The sequence below is a fragment of the Delphinapterus leucas genome, chromosome 15 (assembly GCF_059928025.1).
Source record: "Delphinapterus leucas isolate spDelLeu-1000000601 "Yukka" chromosome 15, BTC_Dleu_Yukka2, whole genome shotgun sequence".
Taxonomy (NCBI): Eukaryota; Metazoa; Chordata; class Mammalia; order Artiodactyla; family Monodontidae; genus Delphinapterus; species Delphinapterus leucas.
In genome coordinates, this window is record NC_143143.1 from 2149768 (window position 1) to 2176427 (window position 26660).

Genomic DNA, 26660 nt, shown 5'->3' on the forward strand with positions numbered 1-26660 from the left:
TTCTAACGAGAATCCAAGAGACATCAGAGCTGCTGGTCTAATGACTACGCTTTTGAGAAGAGAAAGGAGCACCAGAGAAGAGTTATCAGTAAATGCAGAGAAAAACATTACTTAAAATGCTTTTAGGACTTCCCTGGTGTCCAGCGGGTAAGACTCCACGCTTCCACTGCAGGGGGAGCGGGTTCCATCCCTGGTTGGGGAACTAAGATCCTGCAGGTTACGCGGCACGGCCAAAAAAAAAAAGAAAAATGTTTTAGCTGAATTTCCAGTTAAATGCATACACATTCCTCTCTGCTCTCTCCTGAAAATGTACCAGTTCAACAGTAAAGGAAGGTGTGTGTGGGTGTGGGTGTGTATGTTCACATGGTCATAGTGAATGGAGAAGACCGCAGCAGATGAGAGATGTCAGCAAAATTTTGGAAAACGGAAAGCAGAAAGGGACCACTATTTGGGGGAAGATTATGTGGTCTAAAAGCACTTCCACCATAATATATCTAAAATGCCAGATAAAATACTTTAAAATATTTATTAAAGTGCATAACTGACCGGGCAAGACACGAAGAGAAGTCCTCAGGGGCCGAAAGTGAATTGGCTGCAGAAGTCCAGAGAAGTTAGGAAGGGAACAGGTGCTCAGGCTGCCCCGAAGGCCTCTCCTAAGCCCAGGTGAACCGATCGGGGCCAGGCCGCAATGGGGAGTCAGACCAGAGACCCTGGCCTACAGCCCGGGGCCCCTCAAGGGCTGCATTCCTAGAGAAGCGATGAGTTACACAACCCACAGACGGGGAGACAGCGAGGAAACCCATCTGTCTCAGCCTTAGCTGAGTGGAGGGGAAAGTCTCCTCTCCACCGCTTTCATGGGTCTTGAGGACCTTAAATTCACTCTACTTCATGGGCCAAAAAGCACCAAACTGAGGATTTAATTTAAATCACCCTGGGCTTCCCTGGTGGCGCAGTGGTTGAGAGTCCGCCTGCCGATGCAGGGGACGCGGGTTCGTGCCCCAGTCCGGGAGGATCCCACATGCCGCGGAGCGGCTGGGCCCGTGAGCCATGGCCGCTGAGCCTGCGCGTCTGGAGCCTGTGCTCCACAATGGGAGAGGCCACAGCAGTGAGAGGCCCGCGTACCGCAAAAAAAAAAACAAAAAAAAAAAACCTAAATCACCCCATACTCTTGTGCTGCTGGAGGAAATATAAGTTAGTACGACCATTTTGGAAAACTGTGAGTATTAAAGCAGAAGTATCCTGTGGATGCCCTTAGTTCCATTCCTACTTATGAATCTGAAAGGAAGTCATGGTAGGTTCCCACAACACGTGCACAAGAGGTCTGCAGAAGCACCGTCATCATCCCACAAGTGGGAACCACTCACGTGCTCACCAGCCATAGAAGAGATCACCAGAATGGAATATGATACAACAAAGCAAAATGAACCCTGCCGCTCACGCATCAACCTGGATGATCCTCACAGACATATGCTAAGTGAAAGAGGCCAGGTACGAAAAAAGAGCACAGACTGGATGACTGTATTTACACGAAAACTGGCAAAACTATGCTCAGGACAGTGGTGACCTTTGAGGGGAAGAAGTAACTGGAAAGAGTAGGAGGGAATTCTGTAGTTCTGATCATTTTCTGTTTCTTGGTCACAAAAGCTGTTCACTAATGATTTGTATTTTTTTGTATGTATGTTATAGTTCAATAAAGTGGTCACATTAAACAAACAGTGATCCCTTCATACTACACCCAGTCATCGGCAGAACAAACCCACACCATCTTTGGGGGGAGCAAACCCTCAATCGGACTTCAAAATTTTCCTGGAGATAAAGTTTCAAAGAACATGAGCTCACGATTTTAGAGAAATCATAAAATGAAACAAAGCCCAAGAACCAATAGTTATTAGCAGGACAGCAAAGGCAGCATCAGATACACAAGGAATTCAGATATTAGAAGTTGATCAAATACAGAATTATGATATTTAGTATGTTTAAATAAATAAAAAAGAGAACCAAAATATAAAAAGTAAATAACCACTCAAAATAAACAGGCAGACCTCTAAAAGAACCAAACAGAATTAGAAATGAAAAACTATAATCATTGAAATTAAAAGCTTTATGACTAAAATGGTTAGAGATGAAATGATGTGGAATTTGGGATTTGCTTTAAAGCAATCCTGCGAGGGGAGAAGTGGTGGGGTATAAAGATATACAGGAAGGGACTTCCCTGGTGGCGCAGTGGATAAGACTCCACGCTCCCAATGTAGCAGGCCTGGGTTCGGTCCCTGGTTGGGGAACTAGATCCCTCAGGCATGCTGCAAGAGTTTGCATGCCACAACCAAGGAGCCCTGGAGCTGCAACTAAGGAGCCCGCCTGCCACAACTAAGACCTGGTGCGACCAAATAAATAAATAAATATTGAAAAAAAAAAAGATATACAGGAAGAAGGGCCATGTGTGGATAATTACTGAACTTGGACAATGGGAAAAAGGAGGGGGTTCCTTATTTGAATCTCTCTATTTTGTATGTTTGAAATTGTCCTTAGTCATGTGGTTTTTAAAGCCCTCAAAGGATGGTTAAAAACAGTAGAATAGATACACCTGAGGTGAGAATTAGTCAACAAAAAAACAGATATGGAAATATTACTCAGCCACTAAAAAAATGAAATATTGCCATTTGCAGCAACATGGATGAACATAGAGAATATTATACTTAGTGAAGTAAGTCAGACAGAGAAAGACAAATACTATATGATATCACTTATATGTGAAATCTAAAAAACAACACAAATGAATCTATACACAAAACAGAAACAAACTCACAGACATAGAAAACAAACGTACAGTTACCAAAGGGGAGAGGAAGGAGGGCAGGGACAAATTAGGAGTATGGGATTAACAGATACAAACTACTATCCAAAAATAGATAAGCAACAAGGATTTACTTTTATATGCACTGGGAAACGAAAAAACTCATATGACTTGCTTTACTGAGGTGGTCTGGAAGCGAACCTGCGAACCTGCAGTATCTCCAAGGTGTGCCTGTGCAGTTGTTTCAGTAAAAAAAAACCACGAAAGTGTAGAAAAAGTACTTGATAAAATCTGACATGCATTCCTGATAAAATATATTGGTGAACTACGAATGGAAAGGAAATAAACGTTATTACCTAATTAAATATATCCACAAAAATCCTCTAGCAAACACAATAGTTAAAGGTGAAGCTTTGAAAGCTTTTCCTTCAAGATTGAGGCCAAAGCATAGACGCTCACAATTACCGCTATTATTCAATGCTTTACTGGGGATGCCAACCAGCACAGTAAAAAAAATAAACGAAGAAAAGAAAAAGAAACAAAGGGTCTAAGAAATGGTAAAAAAGAAAAAACTGTCATAATTCACCAATGATATTATCTACATAGAAAAATGAAAAAAAGTCTAGAGATTAGTTATCAGAATGTTAAAAAGAGTTTAGTATAGTTATGAATCCAAGGTTAAATATAAAAAAGATCAACTGTGTTTCTCTACATTAGTAACAACATAAATGCAAAGTTTTAAACTTTTAAAAGTTTTAAAGTTTCATATTCTTTACAATAGCAGTAAAAACCAAAAGATATTAGGAATAAGTTGAACAAAAACTAAGCAAGACCTTTATAGAGAAAATTTTAAAGCTTTACTGGAAGACATTATAGAGGATCTTTAAAAATGGGAAGACAAACCAAGTTTGCAGATGAAAAAACTTATTATCATAAAGATGCTAGTCCCCCCTAAATTGATCTACAAATTTAATACAATTGGAATCCCAACAGAGTGTTTAATAGAACGCGAGAAGCTGGATCTCAAGTACATAAGTAGAAGCAAAGGACCAAAAGAGTCAAGACACATCTGACAAAGAACACGGTCAGCAGACTGGTAGAGCTAATGTAAAGCAGTAAGTGGTGCGGACGGTAGCTGTTCCTGAAATTCCATTCTCTTTTTCTCTGGGTGCATGGACTGAATTCTTCTCAATGCAATGTGAACAAAAGTACTGTGCTTTGCTTCTGGGCCAGGTCCATACTAAACCTCCCATATGTGCACCTTTCTGCCCTATTCTTTCTGCTGCCTGGATGCAAACAGCACTGTAGCCTAGGCATGGTGGGGCACGTGATGGAAGGAGCCTGGGTGCCTGAAGCACTGCATGGAGGAGAGCTATCCTGCTGACCTGAAAGCCACCCTGATTTTACATAAGAAAAAATATATATACCTCTTGCTCTTTAAGACCTTGATACTTGGGGGGGTCTATTTGTTACGCAGTGTAGCTGACCCTAACTAATATCTTACAGTAATGAAGACAGCTTGGTATTGACCTCTGGTTTCAGCTACAACATGTAAAGAGCTTGAAAGTTATCATTGTCATCCTTACAAGAAAAAGCTGGACAAACTGAAAACCAACAATTTTCTTGGACCCACCAGAGAACTAAGGCCACAGGACAAATGGCACCCTGAAAGCCCGAGAGATGGGGACATCTAGAGGGATACAGCAAACGAGATCTACTTATAGGGAGAAGAATTTGCTGGAGCCATAAACAGGAAGGAACACTTAAATGGTGATTTTGATGAATTGCTGGAGGCTGAGTGAGGACCAGCGTGAAAGTGAAAAGCTGGAGGGGACATAGGCTTAGGGGGTCACCACACTCTTTTGGGTTTACCCCCAGGAACCCCTCCAGGTTTTCATGGCGAGGATCCCAGAAAGACCCCCTGGTGTCTCTGGCAGAGGGAGGGGAAGACAAACCACTGTGAAGTAGACCCAGAGCCTTAGTCAGAACAAAGGCCTTTTCTCCAGGGGAGAGGACTTGGCCAGATGCAATTCAGAAGCCTTATCCCACCCAGGTGAAGAAGTTCCTCCATTCTCCGGACCCCTCCAGCCTTCCTGTCTCACCAAAGTGGGAGGAGAGACCATAGTCAACAGGACCAGGCTTCGAGGAGACAGGCTGGGAATGCTGCGCCTGGGGAGGGAGTGGGGGGCAGGGGCAGAGGGGAAAACTACGTCACCGGAGAAGCCCTCGTGAACGCCTCAGCCCCGAAACACAGCCCACGAAAGGACTGAAATTTCGTCGTAGATTATAGACCATTCCCCTCCCCCCACAGCAACGGGGCTCCAGTACCACGGTGGTTACAGCCACAAGAGCTGAAAAAACCAGACTCTCTTTAAGGAGGAGAACAGAGGGACGCCCAGGGTCAAGAAGGGAGACACAAGCAGGGGTACTCGAGGAGCTGAAGCTTCTGGCACCTACAGCTGCAAAAAATACCGAACGGAGCCCAAAGCCTGGCCTGATTAACAGATACCCTCACACTTAAAGCCCTAATGCCCTCTTTGCCTCAGTTCCTATTACCCAACACAGCATGTATGTCTCTCAATAAGAAAGCACAAGGTATGCCAAAAGGCAAGAGAAAATAACATTTTCAAGTGACAGCCAAGAAAAAAATACATTTTGAAGTAACAAAGCAATGATCAGAACCAGACTCAGATATGACACAAATACTGGAATTACTCTAGACAGAGAATTTCAAATAACTGTGATTAATAGGTTGAGGGCGCTAATGGAAAAACTGGACACCATGCAGAAGGGGAACGTAAGCAGAGAGAAGGAAGCTCTTAGGGAGAATCAAAAACACAGTGTCAGAAATAAAGTGTCTCTGACAGGCTCGTCGGTAGACTGGATGTGGCCAAGGAAAAAAATCAGCGAGCTTGACTATAGGTCAATACAACTTGCAAACTGAAATGTAAAGAGAAAACAGAATGAAAAGAAAACAGGGCAGAATAAGCAAGAGTTATTGGATGATGTCAAAAGTGTAGTATAATGTGATGAGCAGAGGGAGAAGCAAAAGAGAGAAAGCAAGACAAACAGCTGAATTACTAATGGCCAAGAACACTACTAATAGTTGAATTAATACTGGATCTGTAACCAAACCACACAGATGCAGGCAGTTCAGAGAATACCAAGCAGGGTAAATAACAAGAAAAACACACCTGGGCACATTAGATCCAAATTGCAGAAATGCAAAGATGAACAGAAAATCCTGAAAGAAGCCAGAGAGGGGAAAAACACCTTTCCTATGAAGAGATAAGGATAAGGATCACAGTGGACCCCTTATCAGAAACAACGCAAGTAAGAAGGGAGTGGAGTGAAATACTGCAAGTATTAAGAGAGAAAAGGCTACCAGCTCAGAAGTCAATTTCCAGCGAAATCGTCCTCAAACGTGCAGGAGAAATGAAGACTTTCTCAGATAAACAAAAATGGAAGAAATTTATGGCCAACAGGCTTGCCCTGCGAGACATGTTAAAAGAGGATCTGCGGGCAGAAGAAAAACAACATAAAAAAAAAAAAACCCAAAACATAAAGAAAGGAAGGGCATTGGTGCAGGAATAAATAAAAGTCAAATAAGATCTTTTCTTTTCTTTTTTTGGCCCTGCCCATTGGCTTGCAGGATCTTAGTTCCCTGACCAGGGATGGAACCCTGGCCACGGCAGTGAAAGCATCGAGTCCTAACCACTGGACCGCCAGGGATTTCCTTATTCTTAATTGATCTACAAGATTACTGTTTTTTATTTTTTTTTTTTTGCGGCACGTGGGCGTCTCACTGTTGTGGCCTCTCCCGTTGCGGAGCACAGGCTCCGGACGCGCAGGCTCAGCGGCCATGGCTCACGGGCCCAGCCGCTCCGCGGCATGTGGGATCTTCCCGGACCGGGGCACGAACCCGTGTCCCCTGCATCGGCGGGCGGACGCTCAACCACTGCGCCACCAGGGAAGCCCAAGATTGCTGTGTTTTAAAGTAATCACAGTAACAACGTGTCACGTAACTGATAGTGGATGGTGAGTGAAATGATGGACAACAATCTCAGAGGGTCGGGAGGGAGGAACTGCGAACACTGGGTTATAAGGCGCCTGCTCTACATGTGAAACCATCCAGTGTCATTTCAAGGTGGACGTGGATTAGTTAAAAATGTATTTTCTTAACTACAGGGCAACCACTAACAACAACTTAACAAGAAGTACAAATGATATGCTGGGAGAGGTAAAATGGGAACATGAAATGCTCATTTAAAACCTGAGAAGGCAGAAAACAAAGGGGGAAAAAGATAGCCTGGTATTTTTTTTGGCAAAAGACAAATAGATCTAAGGAACAGAATTGTGAGCTCAGATTTAGAGCCAGGGATACAATGCATGAGAAACTCGCCACCGCAGGTCAGAGGGGAAGGGATGGGGCTGGGATAGCCCTTATGGAAATAAATTTAATTTATTAACACATTTAATTGGATTTCAAACCACTCACAAAAATAATTTCCACAGACTGAAATATGAAGGCTTTTTGTTAGTATTCTTTATAATATATGTATATATTCTTTTGTTTGATTTTTTAAAAAAGAAATTTAATTTATAATGTAAAAATGTCTAATGTGAGTAGAGAAGGAGAAAACCTAAGTGCTTAATGGTAGAAGAGCTGGAAGGAACAAAAGACAATTTGCTCTGCAGAATCCCAGAAAAGCCCAGAAAATAGAGGTACCTTGGACCACAGAAGGTGGACAACCAGGGTGGGCTTAACACCAGGAGGATCGGCTGAAGATATGTAAAAGGGGGCAGTTAACGCCCCAGATTCTCTCCCCAGCTCTGGCAGAAGGAACGTTTACTCACTGGAAAACCGGACTCTGGTGTGAGGGATAAGGGGTCATCCAAAAAGTAGGTGATTAAAATGTCAGAGGAGTGGGAGGGGTGGGCTGGAGAACTGTTATTTTTTATTATAAGCCATGTGGAAGTATTTGATATTTTAAAGCAGTACATATATTACGTAAAGATAAAAATTAAACTTAAAAAAAAAAAAAAACAAACCAAAAATTATGGTCTTTCTGGACTTGGTCGTTAGGATGGCTTTCTCCATGCTGGTCCAGGGCACAGACCAGGAAGCACTGCCCCAGGAGCCCAAGCCTCCCCAACGGCAAATCTTGTCCTTCAGCTTTGCAGGACATCAGCGGGGCCAGGTCTCCAGGAGAGGAAGTGGTCCAGGGAATAGAGGGTGCTCCTGTAATGACTTCAAAATTTCTTTCCAACTTTGTCTTTCTCTTCTCTTTCATTTTTTCCCCAAACTCAATAATCTATCATTTACCTTGCCTTGCTTCAGGCGATGTCATTAATAACAATGGAAAAAGCATTTTTTTGCTTGTCACCTTTCTTCAAAAGAACTCAGATTGTCTCTAAACTTTAAAGTGCATACAAAGTACCTAGGAATTTTGTTAAAATGCAGATTCTAATTCAGCTGGCCTGGGGTGGGGCCCGAGAGTCTGCATTTCTAACCAGCTCTCAGGTGAGGCCGATGCTGCTGGTCCATGGACCACACTCTGAGAAGCAGAAGGACATAAAGCAACTTTATGGGGTGATGGACATCTTTTACATCTTGCCTGTGGTTGTGGTTACATGTGTATATACTCTTATCAAAATTCACTGGACTGTGTACTTAAAATGGGTGTGTTTTATTGTACGTACGTTATCCTTTATTCAAGGAAAAATCCATTCTAGATGGATCTAAATGCGAAAGATGAAACAATAAATCTTTTAGGAGGAAACACACACTTTGGGGTAGGCATATCTTTCTTTCTTTTTTGTTTTTTTGAACCACACATATAATTTTAATTTTTAAGTAGCCACATTAAAAAATGTAATGGTGTCTTCCCTGGTGGCGCAGTAGTTGAGAGTCCGCCTGCCGATGCAGGGGACGTGGGTTCGTGCCCCGGTCCGGGAAGATCCCACATGCCGCGGAGCGGCTGGGCCCGTGAGCCATGGCCGCTGAGCCTGCGCGTCCGGAGCCTGTGCTCCGCAACGGGAGAGGCCACAACAGTGAGAGGCCTGCGTACCGCAAAAAAAAAAAAAAAAAAAAAAAAAAGTAAAAAAAAAGTAATGAAACTGGATAAACTAATAAGGCATATCTTTCTTAAACAGGACTCAAAAAAGAGTGAACCATGATGGAAAAACCCACACGAGCTGGACTACATTAAAATTAAAAACTTCTGTTATTCAGCAGACTCTAATAAGAGAGCGAAAGGGCAAGCTATAAACTGAAGGAAGATATCTGCAATACATTTATCTGACAAAGGACTCCTCATATATGAAGAACTACTCCAACTGAATAAGAAAAAGACATGACAACAGAAAAGTGGGCAGAACTCTAACAGACACTTCGCAGAGGAGGACGGCCAAAATGGCCGATCAATACATGAAAAGGCACTCGGCTCAGCCACAAGTGAAACGCAAATTAAAACTGCACAATGCTTTGTTTTGACTGCACACCCACTGGAATAGCTAAATGAAGAGACAGACAATGCTGTGTGAGAAAAGCTGTGGAGCAACTGGAATGCTCTTCCACTGCTGATGGGGTGTAGTTTGCAACAACGTTCTTGGAAAACTATTTGGTGGTATTTATTAGAGCTGAATATAAACATACACTAAGAGCCAGCAAATCCACTCTTGGGTGGAAATACAAGCCCGTGTCTCCAAAAGGTAAGTGTAAGAGTGCTCAGAGCAGCCTCATTCATAATGTCCTCAAATTGGAAACAACTCAGTTATCCATCAGTGGTAGTCTCGATAAAATGTGCAACAGTCATAAAACAGACTCTCGCTGGCAATATAAACATGAAAGAACTACTGCCACCTGCAACAATGTGGATGCATCCAGGGTAATCAGATAAAATACAGGGCGCTCAGTCAGATTTGCATCTTGAATAACCAAGCATTTTGAAGAACGTGAATGTCCCGTGCAGTATTTGGGACAGACTTATACTAAAAATTACTACGCTATGAAAAGCCATTCTTGTTTTTCATTAAAATATTATTTTTCAGCTGGTCCCATTCTGTTTCATGATCTGGGTGCTGGGGACACCGTGTGTTCACTTTGCGAAAATCCGTCGTGCTGCACACGTAGGATGTGTGCACGCCTCCTGCGTGAATGTTATGCGTCCATACGAAGTTTACTTAAAGACACAGCTCATCCTGGCCCACGTCCCATCAGAGGGGGCCCTCCGTGCCTCTTGCCCCCAGTCTCCCATCTGTTCTCTGCACCGCTGTGTGTGATCTTTCAAACCTGCACATCCATCCTGGCGCCCAGTCACGGCTCAGTCGCGCCAGTATCTGGTGCTCGCCCACAGGACAGCACCTGCCCCCTCGGCAAGGCATCCGGGGGCTCTCGGTGGCCCCTCCTCCCCCGTCCCCACATCTTCCCGTCTTTTTGCCAACACTGACACTCATCACACCTCCATGGCTGGGCACGTGCGGTTTCTCTACTTAGAGGGCCCTTCCCACGTCTCTGCCTGGCAAAAGCTTCGTTATATTTCCAAGTCTCATTTCAGCTTCTATCGGGCCTGGGGGTCTCTGTCTCCCTGGGCAGACCCGGGTGCCTCTCTCTCTCTCACACCCGTCTTCAATGCGTGCCTCCTTTATCTTGCAACTGACTGTCTCCTCACCTGAGTACAGGCTTATTGGGGTGAGGACCCCGCCCTTACATCTTTTTATCCCTGGCACCTAGCGGAGTGCCCGGGAGTGGCAGGCACTGGGTACTCGTTAAGGGATGAATAAAAGGATAATGGTAGTAATGGATGTTAACGAACGGGGATCAGGCAAGGGATGTAACAAACGGCTCATGCTAGATTATAGGTTTGTCAGGGGCCCTTCTGAACTTTCTCCAGGGCATCCTGCTAACGAGCATGGCACACCTGTATCACGAGCGCACACCTGTCCCAGCCGTGCCTCCCTGGATGTCTTGCCTGCCTCATGGCACTTGGGAGGTGGTATCTCATCTAACTTCCTGTGGGAAGGAGTGCTGTCTTATCCCCATTTCACCAATGACTTCAGAGACTTGTCCAAGGTCGCCTGCTGGGAGAGGGAGAGCTCACGCTCATTGCACCCATCAGTCTGCGGATAACACCAGGCACTGAATCACTGAAACGCCTCACGGAGCAGAAAAGGCAGAGCAGGAAGTGTCAGTGCCCACTCTGTCTCGGGCAGCTCTGTGACTCAGGTAGCCTTTCTGGTCCCTCTCAAATCAGTCTCCGCGGGTGGCCACCGCCTCTCCCGTAGAATGGCCCATGGGGAAGGGACATCACCCTAAACCCCCAAACACAGCACTCAGCTCTGTCCAGAGACCCTCAGCTGCTGCCTGCGATTTTCAGGTTTTAAGCAAAACAAAAATCTGATTCACTGTTTCCCGTCCTACAGGAAACTCAAGTCCTTTATTCTTCTAACACTTAAAAACGAAAAAAGAAAAACAAAATCAAACCTTTATGTCTTGGAAGAGTTCTCAATGCTTCTCGTTTCACACCGCGCCGAACACTGTTCACGACAAAGGCTGCATGCGGGAGGGAAGAAGGAAATGAGACGCACTCGCCAATAAGTAAGAGCCTGAGCAAAGAAACCAACTCAGAATACATCACTGGCAGTAAGAAATGCCCCAAAGCTTTGCTTACACCAAATAATGTAAGGACAGATAGCTCCCCTGGGTCTCTGGGAAAAGTTTATGCACACAGGAAGCTGCAAACAGACTCTCTTTGGGATTTTGGCAGAAAAGACGGGGCATTAACAACATTCAAGGTGAAAGAGGGGAGAATTGTAGATGGAGGGAAGGGATGCTTTTTTCATCAGGTAACAAAAATAGCTCTATGTGGGTATCTCCCCTGGATTCCCACAGGCTGCAGGGCAGGTGCCTGCTCCAGAAATTAGCCAGAGCTGTGCTCAGTAGCGCTCAGGGGAGGAGACCCACCGCTCCCAACTGCCCAACCGGAGAATTAATGTAATTCCAGACATTTGGATAATACAGATGAACCCCGGAGGGAGACAAAAATTTACTTTGGGAAGATTTTTTCCCCACCTGTTGTACAGAAGTGTCACAAGGGGGTGGGGTGATGGTGGGAGGGTAAGATGGTGCTGAGTAGCTGAAAGGCTCTGGAGAAGGCTTCCTGGTTTCACCTGCCCCGGGGGCTGTGAAAGATGCTGAAATCTTCCAAGCACAGAAAGACCACCTGCACACCCAACATCCATGCTAATCCCCTTTCTCATCATCACCAGGAAATCCAAATGGCACTGTCTTGCCCGAGGTGGGGGGCAGGGGCAAAAACGAAAGCAAAGGCTTCTTGCCCAGCCCTAGAAGATGGCTCAGAGGAAGGCATGAGTAACACAAATCATGACCAGGGAGGTCAGTTAGTAACAATGAAACCTTGCATTTATATAACGTCCTGCTATTTTCCAAGCAATTTTTCACCCACTATCTCACACGCTCCTCAGAGCAATTTTGTGTGGTAGGAAGTCAGGGATTATTTATCTCCACCTCGCTTGTGAAGAAACAAAATCTTGGGACAGTGAAGTGATTTGCTCAAGGTCGGGGCGCGAGCACAGATTTTTAAAGCTTGAAGGGTTCTTGGTGGTGAGGCGCCAGGGCAGGGGTGACTAATGGGGGGCACCCGGGCTCCAACTGTCAGTTTCACACCCACAGCAGACATGGGAAATCGATCACAGAACTCTCTTCCGCGGAGCTGGCCCTCAAGGTGACACCCATTTGCCATCCCCGGCCCCGTCTCCTGCCTCACTTCACATACGAGGAGACTGAGCCCAGAGCAGAGAAAGGACTTGGCCAAGACAGCCCAATGGGTTAGTGACCCAGAACCCGAATCTCACCCCTGCCTTCCGAGCCCCGGGTTCTCTCCAGCACGTCATGCTGTGCCCCATCTGTTAGGGGTACAAGTCCCCTGAAAGATGCACTAACGAGGCATGGGAGTGACATCCTCTGTGACGGAGCCAGAACACTTGGGTTTTCTGTGCTGAGCAAGTGGACACATCCCTATTTCTAAGAGAGGAATCACAGACCATCCCAAGGTTTCAAAGCCTGAGCACCTGGCAGGATGGAAGCGAGGACTTAGGGATGAGAAAATCAGAAGTTTGGTTTTGGATCAACTCCATGTCTAGGCAGTCAAGACCATTGGCTACTGAAGTGCACAGTTCAGGAGGGGAGGCCTGGCAGGAGGTATAAACTTGGGAGTCATGAGTAGAGAGACGGCTTTGAGGCCGTGAGACTAGATGAGACCATCCAGGAAGGAGTGCAGAGGGAGAAGAGGCCGAGGCCCTTTGACCTCAGAGGTCAGGGGACACAGAAGAATCAGAAAAGAGAGACTAGGAAGGAGTGGCTGGGAAGGCGGGAGAAACCAAGAGAGGGAACCCACGCCACATTCCGAGGAGGAGAGGTAGATAGACTGAGCTAATGCCCCCGAGGGCTAAGAGTGGACCTGGACTTGGGGACTCCGGGGGCAGAAGTCTGACTGAAGTGGGTCCAGGACAGAATGCGGGGACAGGAAATGGGGACAGACAGTGTAGACAACACTTTCAAAGAGACCGTCTGTAAAGGTGTGATGGCTGAGTTGCATCCCCCCAAATTCATATGCTGAAGCCCTAGCCCCACTACCTGTAGTTGGAGACAAAGCCTTTAAGGAGTGACTGAGTTAATGTGAGACCGTTAGGGTGAGCCCTAATCCAGGGGGGCTGGTGTCCTTGTAAGAAGAGGAGGTTGGATACACAGGGAGACACCAGGGGTGCAGGGGTGCATGCACACAGAGGGCTGACCACGTGAGGACACAGCTAGAAGGCGGCCACCTACAAGCCAAGGAGAGAAGCCTCAGGGGACACCAGCCCTGCCCACACCTTGATCTCGGGACTTCCAGCCTCCAGAACTGGGAGAATAAACTTCAATTGTTTAACCCCCCCTCCCCCCCGCCGCTCCCCGGTCTGCAGTACTCTGTTACAGCAGCCCTGACAGACTAACGGAAGAGGGGTACACAGCAAGGCAGTGACAGCTACAAGGGAATATGAAAACAAGGCAGGTTTGGGTTTTTTCTTTAAAGATGGGGGGAACTGCAGCATATTTGTACTCTGGTCGGAATGATCCTTGGAGAGAAGGAAAAAAGTTGATGATACTGGAGAAAAAGGAGACAACCGCTACAGAAGCATCTCTGCACGGACAAGGTGGTTCTGGTGCCTGCGTGGAGGCAGGACCAGGCGGGTGGAGGAGGAGGCCAGGGGCCCGGAGAGGCCGGGGGCGGCCGGTGGGTGGAAGGACGAAGGATGGTCGTCAGTTTAGGGCAGGGGAGCCTCTTGGGCCCAGGTAGACATAAATGGTTGGGTTTCAAAAGCAGATTTTTAAATCAGTTAAGAAAGATACAGCATTACACAGAATTTCTGTACAAAACTGAGGGGGCAGAAGATTGACCCATTCCTTGGGGACAGCCCTCTGCTCTGCTGTAGTCGGGTGGTCTCCCCTGCTCGGAGCAGTTATAGGAAACCACCCTCTCCTTCCTAGGGCCACTTTCCTTTACAGCCTAAAACCTCCCCAAACTCAGAACGCCTGCGTCTCCAGGGCCCCGAGAAAGAACCTCCTCTAAGAGTCCAGAAGACACGATTTTTGAGGATGGAGAACTCCCAAAGGAACTGGAAATCTCCATGCGTCTCTGCCTCCCACCCGCAAACCGGCATGGCTGTGGCCTCAGCTCCCCAGGCGCCACGGAGCTTCACAAGTTGATTTTGAAAAGCATCTGAGAACTGAAGCCAGGAGACTCGGAGAGAAGTTTAAGGTATCATTATTATTCAACCGCACACTCCCCCACACCTCCCCGAACCGGCTACACTCGAATCCCTTTTTAAAAAGGCCATTTCTTCTTAGAAAAGTTCAGTGAATGACCGAATCCTTACTCAGAGGCAGGGAACGGAGCAGGAATGTCAATAAAACGCAGTTTTACTTCGTATCAGCATTCTTCCACTGAGCTAACCATTGGCTAAACCTCCAGTAATGCTGGCACAAGGTTTCTGTTTGCCCTCAGATTAAAAAAAAGTGGGTCATCGCCACCAAGACTTCTCCGGGAGTGTTCACGGCAGCTCTCGCGATAGCCCCAAACTGCACACGCGCGCACGTGCATCAGCGATCGGGTGGATACACAGACTGTGGTAAACGCTCACAGTGCAACGCTATACAGCAAGGAACAAACGCCAGTGACTGCGACACACATGGATGAATCAAGCTGGAGACACAAGAGCGCACTCTGTGTGATGCCATTTATGTGACATTCAAGGACACGCAAAAGGGGTGGGGGGCTTAGCAACCGGGAAGGAGCATGAGACCCCTCCCCCCTCGAGGCCTGGAAAGGACCCGTGTCTCGATCTGGATGATCGGCTACGTGGGTGGGTGTGAAACCTCCCCCATCGTGCACTGCAGATTTGGGACGTATACTGTGTGTGTGCTATGCCTTAATTTAAAACAAATCCTTTTTTTTTTTTTTTTTTTTAACCAATCAGTTTTGCCTTTCCACAGGAGCACAGAGGCCCTGTGATTTCTCTTACTGGGACACAGCTGAAATCAGAAGTCACCGCAAGAGGAACTCTCTTCCTGCAACCCAGTAGGTTGGGAATCAGGACAGCTAAGTCTAAGCGGAACAGCAGTTCATGGGGACCACCCTTGCTGTTCTCTTCTGAACCTGGCTTTTCCTTCTTGTTTTCTTAACCAGAATGATAACAGTTGCTCAGGGTTAAAAAACAAACAAAAGAAAAGGACACAAAATGAATACTAGAGGAGAAGACTCAAATCAATAGAATTAGAAATGAAAAAGGAGAAGTAACAACTAAACACTGCAGAAATACAAAGGATCATGAGAGGTTACTACAAGCAGCTATGTGCCAATAAAATGGACAACCTGGAAGAAATGGACAAATTCTTAGAAATGCACAACTTTCCGAGACTGAACCAGGAAGAAATAGAAAATATGAACAGACCAATCACAAGCACTGAAATGGAAACTGTGATTAAAAATCTTCCAACAAACAAAAGCCCAGGACCAGATGGCTTTACAGGCGAATTCTACCAAACATTTAGAGAAGAGCACCCATCCTTCTCAAACTCTTCCAAAATATAGCAGAGGGAGGAACACTCCCCAACTCATTCTACGAGGCCACCATCACCCTGATACCAAAACCAGACAAGGATATGACAAAGAAAGAAAACTACAGGCCAATATCACTGATGAACATAGATGCAAAAATCCTCAACAAAATACTAGCAAACAGAATCCAACAGCACATTAAAAGGATCATCATACACCATGATCAAGTGGGGCTTATTCCAGGAATGCAAGGATTCTTCAATATACGCAAATCAATCAAGTGATACACCATATTGACAAACTGAAGGAGAAAAACCATATGGTCATCTCAACAGATGCAGAGAAAGCTTTCAACAAAATTCAACACCCACTTATGATAAAAACCCTCCAGAAAGTAGGCATAGAGGGAACTTTCCTCAACATAATAAAGGCCATATGGGACAAACCCACAGCCAACATTGTCCTCAATGGTGAAAAACTGAAACCATTTCCACTAAGATCAGGAACAAGACAAGGTTGCCCACTCTCACCACTATTATTCAACATAGTTTTGGGAGTTTTAGCCACAGCAATCAGAGAAGAAAAAGAAATAAAAGGAATCCAAATTGGGAAAGAAGTAAAGCTGTCACTGTTTGCAGATGACATGATACTATACATAGAGAATCCTAAAGATGCTACCAGAAAACTGCTAGAGCTAATCAATGAGTTTGGAAAAGTTGCAGGATACAAAATTAATGCACAGAAATCTCTTGCATTCCTATACACTAATGATGAAAAATCTGAAAGTGAAATTAAGAAAACACTCCCATTTACCACTGCAACCAAAAGAATAAAATATCTAGGAATAAACCTACCTAAGGAGACAAAAGACCTGTATGCAGAAAATTACAAGACACTGCTGAAAGAAATTAAAGATGATACAAATAGACGGAGAGATATACCATGTTCTTGGATTGGAAGAATCAACATTGTGAAAATAACTCTACTACCCAAAGCAATCTACAGATTCAATGCAACCCCTATCAAACTACCAATGGCATTTTTCACAGAACTAGAACAAAAAATGTCACAATTTATATGGAAACACAAAAGATCCCGAATAGCCAAAGCAATCTTGAGAAAGAAAAATGGAGCTGGAGGAATCAGGCTCCCTGACTTCAGACTATACTACCAAGCTACAGTAATCAAGACAGTATGGTACTGGCACAGAAACAGAAATATAGGTCAATGGAACAGGATAGAAAGCCCAGAGATAAACCCACGCACATATGGTCACCTTATCTTTGATAAAGGAGGCAAGAATATACAGTGGAGAAAAGACAGCCTCTTCAATAAGTGGTGCTGGGAAAACTGGACAGCTACAGGTAAAAGAATGAAATGAGAACACTCCCTAACACCATACACAAAAATAAATTCAAAATGGATTATAGACCTAAATGTAAGGCCAGACACTATCAAACTCTTAGAGGAAAACATAGGCAGACACTCTATGACATAAATCACAGCAAGGTCCTTTTTGACCCACCTCCTAGAGAAATGGAAGTAAAAACAAAAATAAACAAATGGGACCTAATGAAACTGCAAAGCTTTTGCACAGCAAAGGAAACCATAAACAAGACGAAAAGACAACCCTCAGAATGGGGGAAAATATTTGCAAATGAAGCGACTGACAAAGGATTAATCTCCAAAATTTACAAGCAGCTCATGCAGCTCCATATTAAAAAAACAAACAACCCAATCAAAAAATGGGCAGAAGACCTAAATAGACATTTCTCCAAAGAAGATATACAGATTGCCAACAGACACATGAAAGAATGCTCAACATCATTAATCACTAGAGAAATGCAAATCAAAACTACAATAAGATATCACCTCACACCAGTCAGAATGGCCATCCTCAAAAAATCTACAAACAATAAATGCTGGAGAGGGTGTGGAGAAAAGGGAACCCTCTTGCACTGTTGGTGGGAATGTAAATTGATATAGCCACTATGGAGAACAGTATGGACGTTCCTTAAAAAACTAAAAACAGAACTACCATATGACCCAGCAATCCCACTACTGGGCATATACCCTGAGAAAACCATAATTCAAAAAGAGTCATGTACGAAAATGTTCACTGCAGCTCTATTTACAATAGCCAGGACATGGAAGCAACCGAAGTGTCCATCAACAGATGAATGGATAAAGAAGATGTGGCGCATACATACAATGGAATATTACTCAGCCATAAAAAGGAACGAAACTGAGTTATTTGCAGTGAGGTGGATGGACCTAGAGACTGTCTTACAGAGTGAAGGAAGTCAGAAAGAGAAAGACAAATATTGTATGCTAACACATATATATGGAATCTAAACAAACAAACAAACAAAAAATGGTCATGAAGAACCTAGGGGCAAGACGGGAATAAAGACGCAGACCTCCTAGAGAGAATGGACTTGAGGACACAGGGAGGGGCAAGGGTAAGCTGGGACAAAGTGAGAGAGTGGCATGAACATATATACACTACCAAATGTAAAACTGAGAGCCAGTGGGAAGCAGCCACGTAGCACAGGGAGATCAGCTCAGTGCTTTGTGACCACCTAGAGGGGTGGGATGGGGAGGGAGACGCAAGAGGGAAGAGATATGGGGACATATGTATATGTATAACTGATTCACTTTGTTATAAAGCAGAAACTAACACACCATTGTAAAGCAATTATACTCCAATAAAGATGCTAAAAAAAAAAAAATGAATACTAGAATTTTTCCCTTCGTCCACCCAGCCACCATTCCCCAGACGTCCTACTAGAGCAGTTTCTTATACGTGCTAGTGCTTTCTTCCAGAAACTCCCTCTATGCCCCTGTCTCATTAACGGCCTCACAGAATTCCACTGGATGGATGGATCTTGCTTTTGAGGATTATTTGTGTGGTTTCAAGTTTATTCCCATTAAAAACAATGCTACAGTTATCAGCGTGCACAGAAAGATGGACAAGTCTACCTGTGAGATAATTCTTAGAAGTGGAATTCTTGGGTTGATTCACTTATGCTGGTACATATTGTCAAATCCACAGCGTATTAGACTACGTGCTTCCCGTTTCTCTCACCAATATAACGTTTTATCAAGTGTTTTGATCTTTGCCAGTCTGACAGTGGAAAAAAGGCATCTCTCTGTTGTATTACTTCGCATTCGTTCATTGTAAATTGATTGGTCTGTTCATATTCTGCTTGTTCACATCCTTTAAGCATTTTTCTCTTGGGTCGAGTTCTCTAATTCTGGAGTCCGCAAACTGCAGTGGAGGGCCCACCCCTGCACTGCCCATGCTGCCCCACTGGCCAGATCCGGCCACATGGCAAGAACAGAGCAGAGCCGTTTCCACAGGGACCTTCTGGCTCTCAGAGCCTCAGGTATTTACTATCTGGACCTTTACAGAAGAAGTGTGCCGATTCCTGCACCTCACTGATTTCTTCTGAGAGTTCTCTGTAAATTAAGGAAATAGCTCTCTCAGATAAATTCAGTTTTGCATCAAATTCATCACGCTATTCTAGCTCCTACCCCCAACTCTGTCCAAAATAACCGAGTCAGAAGTACCTTTAAAAGCAGAGCACTCTCATTTGGAAACACTTTGGTCTATGTTAATTTAGGGGTGGTGCTTTCATTTTACACACGTGGCCATTGAGGCTCAGAGCCACCGGTGACTTCCCGAGGTCACACAGCTAGTACGTGGCAGAGCCGGGGCAGACGCCCTTTCTGCCTGGCTCCAAGTCCGTAGATCTTTCCACTTGGAGGAGCCTGCCTCTCAGTGGACGGGTCCAGCACCGGGGGATGGCGCTGACTGTACAAAGCAGAGTGTGACAGGTGTTGCTGTGGTACCTGCAGGATTTGTGAGGTATGTGACCGCCACACTCGAGTATGAGGACGTAACATTCCAGAGTTGGATTTGGGGTGAGAAGGAAGGTTACACCCCTGACACAGAAACCACCCGGGGAGGATGGAGCCCTTGCTCTGGCTCACCCACTTGTGAGGAGCTGGGAGGACCAGAGGACCGTGACATAAGACATGAGCCTGGGGAGCTTGACTGCGGGACTCGACCAGCGAAGACTGAGCGCTGTTGCCAGAGGCAGGAGCGGGGACCCTTCATTACCCTGCGGCACTGGCCCATTACACCAATCTGACAGCGACCGTTATATTCTCAGAGCCCTGCACAAATCACAACCAAAAAGGTTACCCCCCTGGAAATAGTCACCCCGTTAAAACCATCAACCCACAAGCAGAAGCTGCTCAAGGAGACTTTGGGGGAAGGTGTACGAGGCGTGTTCCTTGCGTGTGAAGTGCACAAGCCGTGTTCTTCCCATGCGCCGTGGCACGGGTGACGAGGCTGGCACCTGGGAATCTGCCAATCTCATTTTCCTTTAGCAGAAAAGCGGTTTTAAGGGGCTTCCTTGATAGTCCTCTTTTCCTTTTCTTTCTGTTCCCGTATTTAAATCAATTCAAAATGCTCCAGACCTCCTGGATAATGCAGTACGTCTACAGGGTAGATTTCCTTCAATCCTCTCGGCTGCCCTGGAAGATTAGGACTGCAGAGCAGGAGACTAAGAAAGGAAGTCCACCCGGCGCGGGGTGGGGAAAGCCGCACTCCAGCCCCAGGTCCGGACCCGAGCGTCCATCCTCTTATCCTCCCCGGATCTCAGGAGTAACAGCAACGGGAAGAGTATGGCACATCTCGAGTTTTCTCATTTTATGCTTGGTGTAACTGACAAGACTGAAAAGAATCAGTATTAATATCCTGATTTCACTGGGGAGAGATGACTCCCAGAGAGCTGAAGGGATGACAGGCCGGCCCAGGTGGGCAGTCACGACGGGAAGCCATGTCTGGGCCACAGCCCGAGGCTCCTTCCCACCCCCCCCCCACCCCGCCTCAGCCTCCGACCCAGAAGGCGGACCATGGACCTCCTGAGGCCTTTCCCCCTTGATCTGACCTCTTTTAACCCAAGTTTCACAGATCTGGTCACACTCTGCATCGGGGTGGTCATCTGGGCATTCCGGCGCTCGCGGGACTTCACCATCGTCCCAATTACCAGGAGGCACTCACTGTCTCCAAGGCCAAGTGTGGGGACGAAGCAAGAGAGGACGGAAGGCAGTTTTAAACTCATGGGAGGAGCTCTGTTTATCAGCATCTGGTGTCCCTTTTCACCATAATCACCTGAGCACTGGGACTCGAGTTGGCCCTTCACGCATGAAGTGCTACAATCAGCCAACCAGGCACCGCAAGGTTTCCATTGGAAAGGTGGAGAAACGCATGTCGCAAAGTGGAGAAGTTCGTTGGGATGTTGCCCCACCAGCACAGCCTCAGCCTGGAACCTTCCACTGACTGCTGGACTCTCTGAGTCCCACCATCGCCCACACTCGCCTCCCGCCATCCTTCCTTCCCTCGATCCTTTCCTCTAGTTTGAGTCTCTGCCACCCTCTGGTCATGGCAACACGACTGTAGGGCCTGAACTATTTAGGGGAGGATGCCTGGGTCTCTCGTTCCTTCTGTGTGTCCCCGACGGTACCTGGTACAGTGTCACCCAGACAGTGCCCACTGAGTGATTCAAACAAGGGCCACCACCTTTAGAAGAAGAGTTAGGTTTACAAGTCATTTTGAAAGATCACATATGGACTTCCCTGGTGGCGCAGTGGATAAGACTCCGCCTGCCAATGCAGGGGACACAGGTTCGAGCCCTGGTCCGGGAGGATCCCACATGTCGTGGAGCAACTAAGCCCGCGCGCCACAACTACTGAGCCTGCACTCTAGAACTGCGAGCCACAACTACTGAGCCTGCGCTCTAGAGCCCGTGAGCCACAACTACTGAAGCCAGCGCGCTTAGAGTCCAGGCTCCGCAACAAGAGAAGCCACCGCAAGGAGAAGCCTGCGCACTGCAACGAAAACCCAACACAGCCAAAAATAAATAAAATTAAATCTTTAAAAAAATGAAAAATAAAAGATCACATAAAGGATTAATGGATAAACAAACTGGTCCATCCACACAATGGAATATTATTCAGCCTTAAAAAGGAAGGAAATTCTGACGCCTGCTACAACATGGGTGAACCTTGAGGAGATTATGCTCAGTGAAATAAGCCAGACACAGAAGAACAAATACTGCAGGATGCCACTTACATGGGGTCCTAGAGGAGTCAAATTCATAGAGACAGAAAGTAGAAGGGTGGTTTCTAGGGGCTGGAGAAGGGGATGGGGAGTTGTTTAATGATGACAGAGTTTCAGTTTGGGAGGATGGAAAGTTCTGGAGATGGATGGTGGTGATGGTTGTACAACAATGTGAATGTACTTAATACCCCTGAACTATACACTTAAAAGTGGTTAAGATGGTAAATTTTATGTCATGTGTGTTTTACCACAATTTAAAAAAAAAAGCACACAAAGGAACATTTGTACACAGAGTCAGGACTGTACGGGCTGGTGGGACTAACAGACTTCCTTTTTGATATGGGTGCTACTAAAATGCACAGCCATCCAAACCATTTTGCTGGGATGTGATGAGGCTGAGTCAGTCCCAGGCTCCCTTTGCCCTCTGATCAGCCCCGGCCCACAGCGGGGACCATCATTTCTTTACAGCTGCCTGGGGGTTAGAGAGAAGTGGAGACTCAGGGCAAGGACAGAAGTGGAACACTGTAGCTAAATTCCTGTCCTCGCATTAACCTACGGCTCGGGACTTCCGGCACCCAATAACCACAGAGGAGGCACCCAATAATCATCCAGTGATGGACCAACGTTTCTTTCCTTCCTTGGGAGGCTGGTAGCCTTTGACACTTTGTCAGGAGAAATTCTTTCCTACCACAAATCAAAGGTTTGGGGGCAGGCTGGGCACAGATGGGTTTGGTCCACAGGACCAGGTTTGTGAGGATGGTCCTCTGCAGACACTCTCCAGAAGCAGGCCCTGCTCCCTGCACCATAACTGTCTCCCTGGGGCCCCTCCAACTGTGCTCTGAACTCTGAAGGGACAGAGAAGCCCTCTCCCTTCCCTGTGCCGAGAATTCAGGAGACCACGGGGGGGCCCTTCCAGCCTGAGCAGTGTCCTGGGGGGGCGGGTCAGTGTCACGGGGGTGGGGACTTCAGGCACGAGGCCACTAGGACCTCATCCTGGCTTTGCGGGGAACCTGGGCCCCTCCTGGTTCCACACTCTCCCCATGGGAGGGGCTGTCCTTCCCCCTGCCCTCCCCTGCCCTCCCCTCCCCTCCCCTCCCAGGGGCTCCACCTTCTCGGGAGCCTCCGAGTCAGGCCCGGCTGTGGTCTGGAAACTTCCTGTCCTTTCAGGTCTTAGAAAAGTTATTTTCCTCCTTCTGGGGCAGGGGCACCGAGGGGCGCCCTGCCGGGCCCGCCCCCCCTTTCATCCCTTTCTTCTCTGAGGGGCTGGGGACTTTGCCAGGCGGGGCCACCCAGAGACAGACGGTCCGAGAGGAACTCGGAGGCGGGATACAGGGAGATGGAAAGTGGAGATAAAGTTTTCCAAAAGCAGGCGGGGAGAGGGAGATAGAGATGGAGCCAGAGGGGAAAGGGGGAAAGAGATGGTGAGAGAGGGATGGCGGTCCGGTAGCGCTGGACCAGAAAAGCGAGCCCCTCCTGACCCCCGCACAGCGCCGCGACTCCGCGCCGCCCGCCGAGGACCCCGGGCCCCCCGCGTCCCCCCTCCGCACGACCGCGCCGCCCCAGCGCGCCCCCCGCCGTCCCCCGTGTCCCCACCCCCGCGTCCGCCGCGCCTACCTGGGCCGCTCAGGCTCCGCGCAGGCCGCCGTCTTCCCCCCGGGGCCCCGGCCCTCGGTCCCCACCGCCCGGACCGTCCGAGGGGCGCAGCCGACCCAGGGGCTGCAGGGCCGGTAGGGGGCCGCGCGCCACACGGGCAGCAGTCCGGAGGCCAAAGGAGGCAAAAGAGAGAAAAAAGGAGAGAAAGTGTGTCACAGGCTGGAAGGGGGGAGGGGAATGCAAAACCCGACAGGAAATGAGACTAAAAAAAAAAATGCAAAAGGTTAGAAAAAGAGATAGGGAAGAGGGGGAGGGAAGGGGCGGAGCCTGGGTCCCGGCCGCGGGGAGGGCGGCGAGGAGGTGGGGCGGGAGGGCTGGGCCCGGGGCCGCGAGACCCCGGCAGGCCCGGGGAGGCCCCGCCCCGGGTCGCGTGAGGCTGGACCCCTGCCTGGGCAGCAGTCCCCAGCCGGCTCCGACACCAAGGCCAGCGAGCCCGGCTCAGAGCCCGGCGCGGCCGTGGGAAGGGACACCCCCTTGAAGGCTCTCCAGGCTCTGCGTGGGAGGGAGGTTGGAGCAGCTGCCCTCTCGGAGGAATTGGCCCCGTTTTGAAGAACTCCCAGAGGCGTCACTGCGATCTGCGGGGGAGGCTTTTCCCACAGAGAAGTGGGAAGCAAGGGATCCTGCAGCCTTGGGCACCCCCAGGGCTCTTCTCTCCCTCAGCCTCTGTTCTGGAAGCTTCCTGGGGCTTGCCTGGCGGTCAGCACACCTCCGAGGGCCGCACACACCCCTCCTGGACCCGTGATGGCGACAGAGCCTGTCACCCCACTGCCTCTGGCCCTCCGCATCCCCCTCCCCCGCGCAATGCTCTCAGACTCGGCACCTGTAGGGGAAATTGAGACTTTTGGATGTCATCGGTTTAATAATTTGGCCCCAAAGCTGCGGCCCAGGCCCCTGGGTGTGTTACTCTCTCAGGGCTGTAAGGGGGGGAAGGTCCCAAGGGTTTTTCTGAATTATGAACTTAAAAATCTGGGCCAACCAGGCACATCCAGAGAACTTTGGGTTCTGCTCATGTACCGGTTTCCCCAGCCCCTGCACCTCTCCTTCTACTCTGCCTCAGTGACCCTTGACTTATGGCCCTCCCTCACCTCTTGATTCCCCCCATTACAGCTGTAGAATATTCCCTCCTGTTTCGTGTTGTAAGTTCTTTGAGAAAAGTTCCTTGAGCTCCTGGAGGGAAAGGCGTTCAATAAATTAAGCAGCTAAGCACGAAGATCAACAAATGATGGTGCTGTGGTCCAAGCACAGGAGACTAAAATCTTGGCGGCTTTGAGGAGTGCAGGTGACGGATGCACATGGGCCAGGAACTAAAGGAGACATGAGTTTGCTTTCTGCACAGCATGTTCAAAAACTTAATCAGGAACCACAGAGAGAAAGTTCCTAAAATAAATGCCAAGGCCCACAGCATCCAGGTCCTCCATCCCCAGTGACTCGCTGGGGACCTGGGTGGAATCTCTCTTGCACTTGGTGAACCTTTAAATCAGCCCGTGTAGTTTGGAGGGGAACTCTGGTTTTCCTCATGCGGGGTACGAAGGGCAGGCAGGCCTTAAGTCAACAACAAAAACTGACAGAAATTCTGCAAAAATGCTTGATGAGTTTTCATGGAGCGAACACACCCAAGTTACCAAGACAGAGAATTTTGCACCCCAGAAGTCCCCCTTACGCACCCCTACTTGTCAGCCCCTCCCCCCACCAAGGATAAACCACTTTCTGACCTCCAGCAGCATAGGTCAGTTTTGCCAGATGTCGTGTCTCTAAAGTTCAGAAACTTTATATAAATGGAGCCATCCATAGATGCCCTTCTGGGTCTAGCTTCTTTCGTTCAATAGTATGTTTTTCAGATTTAGCCATGGGATTACATGCAGGTATGGTTTCTTGAAGACATGTTGTCTCTTTTCCTCCCCAACACCTTATTAGACTTTTTAAACATTCGGAAGAATTAGAAGGATTGTATGGTGAATACCCATATGTCCCACCACCTAATTCTACAATGAACATTTTGCTATATTTGCTTTATCACATACATACCCATCTGTCCCCTCTAGCCATCGATCCTTCTTTTTTGTTTTTTTGATGAACTTCAAAGTTGATGACATCAACATACTTCACCTTTAAATACTTTATCATGCATATCATTAACTAGAGAGATTTTTTTAGGTGAAATTTACCTACAGATTTTAATGATATCATAAAATGAGTTTTGACAAGTGTACACACCGTGTAACCCCAATCCCTGTGAAGATACAGAACTGTGTGGTCCAGTACGGCAGCCACTACCCACACTTGGCTGTTGAACATGCGGCCAGTGTGAATAAGGAACCGTATTTTAAATTCCATTTAATTTTAATTAAAATCTAAAAACTGCTACTCAATTCTGTTATTGGAAAACTTTTAAGTATGTTGGGAGCATCCTGAGTATATTAGTCTGCTTTTTCAACTGTAAATTTTATAAAAGCTAAATACAGGTGAAGTATTTTCAAGGAAAATTGAGGTGCTATAAGTGTAAAAACTGCATCAGGCTTGGAAGACATGGTATGTAAAAAGGAATGCAGGACATCTCACTCATAGTTTTGATATTGATTGCATGTTGAAATAATAATATTCCGGATATGTTGGATTCAATAAAATATATTATTAAAATGAACTTCATGTTTCTTTTTTAATGTTGCCACTAGAATATTTTACATTATACTTTTATGGGACAGTATGGATATAATGTAGAACACTACCATCACCCAGGAAGTTCCCTCCTGCCCAGGCGTGCCCTTCTAAAACCTGATTCTTCTGTGACCCCAGGGCGAAGGTGATTCGAATGTCTTTGAAGGACGATGGTTCGAGACTACGAACTAAATGCAAACGTTCACCTCCTCTTTTGGAAACCTGCTGGAATGACAGTAAAGAACAGTGGGCGATGAGTTAATCCAGGTGCTAGGAAAGTAAGCGAGTGGACAGGTGAATAGAAGGC

At 47.0% G+C, this 26660-nt stretch overlaps 1 protein-coding gene across 4 annotated transcripts in view; it reads right to left on the reverse strand.

Annotated features, from left to right (window-relative positions):
• CARD11 (caspase recruitment domain family member 11) overlaps positions 1–23856 on the reverse strand; it is a 111023-nt gene extending 87167 nt beyond the window's left edge. For 3 of the 4 annotated variants that reach the window (XR_016387716.1, XM_022563455.2, XM_022563451.2), the window contains exons 1-2: positions 23660–23856; positions 11280–11348 (exon numbers count right to left, since the gene is read on the reverse strand). The gene's annotated coding sequence lies outside the window, so the exon portion shown is untranslated. The remainder of the gene's footprint in view (positions 1–11279; positions 11349–23659) is intronic. The other variant, XM_022563452.2, reaches the window with a different exon arrangement.
• Between the last annotated feature and the right edge of the window lie 2804 nt (positions 23857–26660).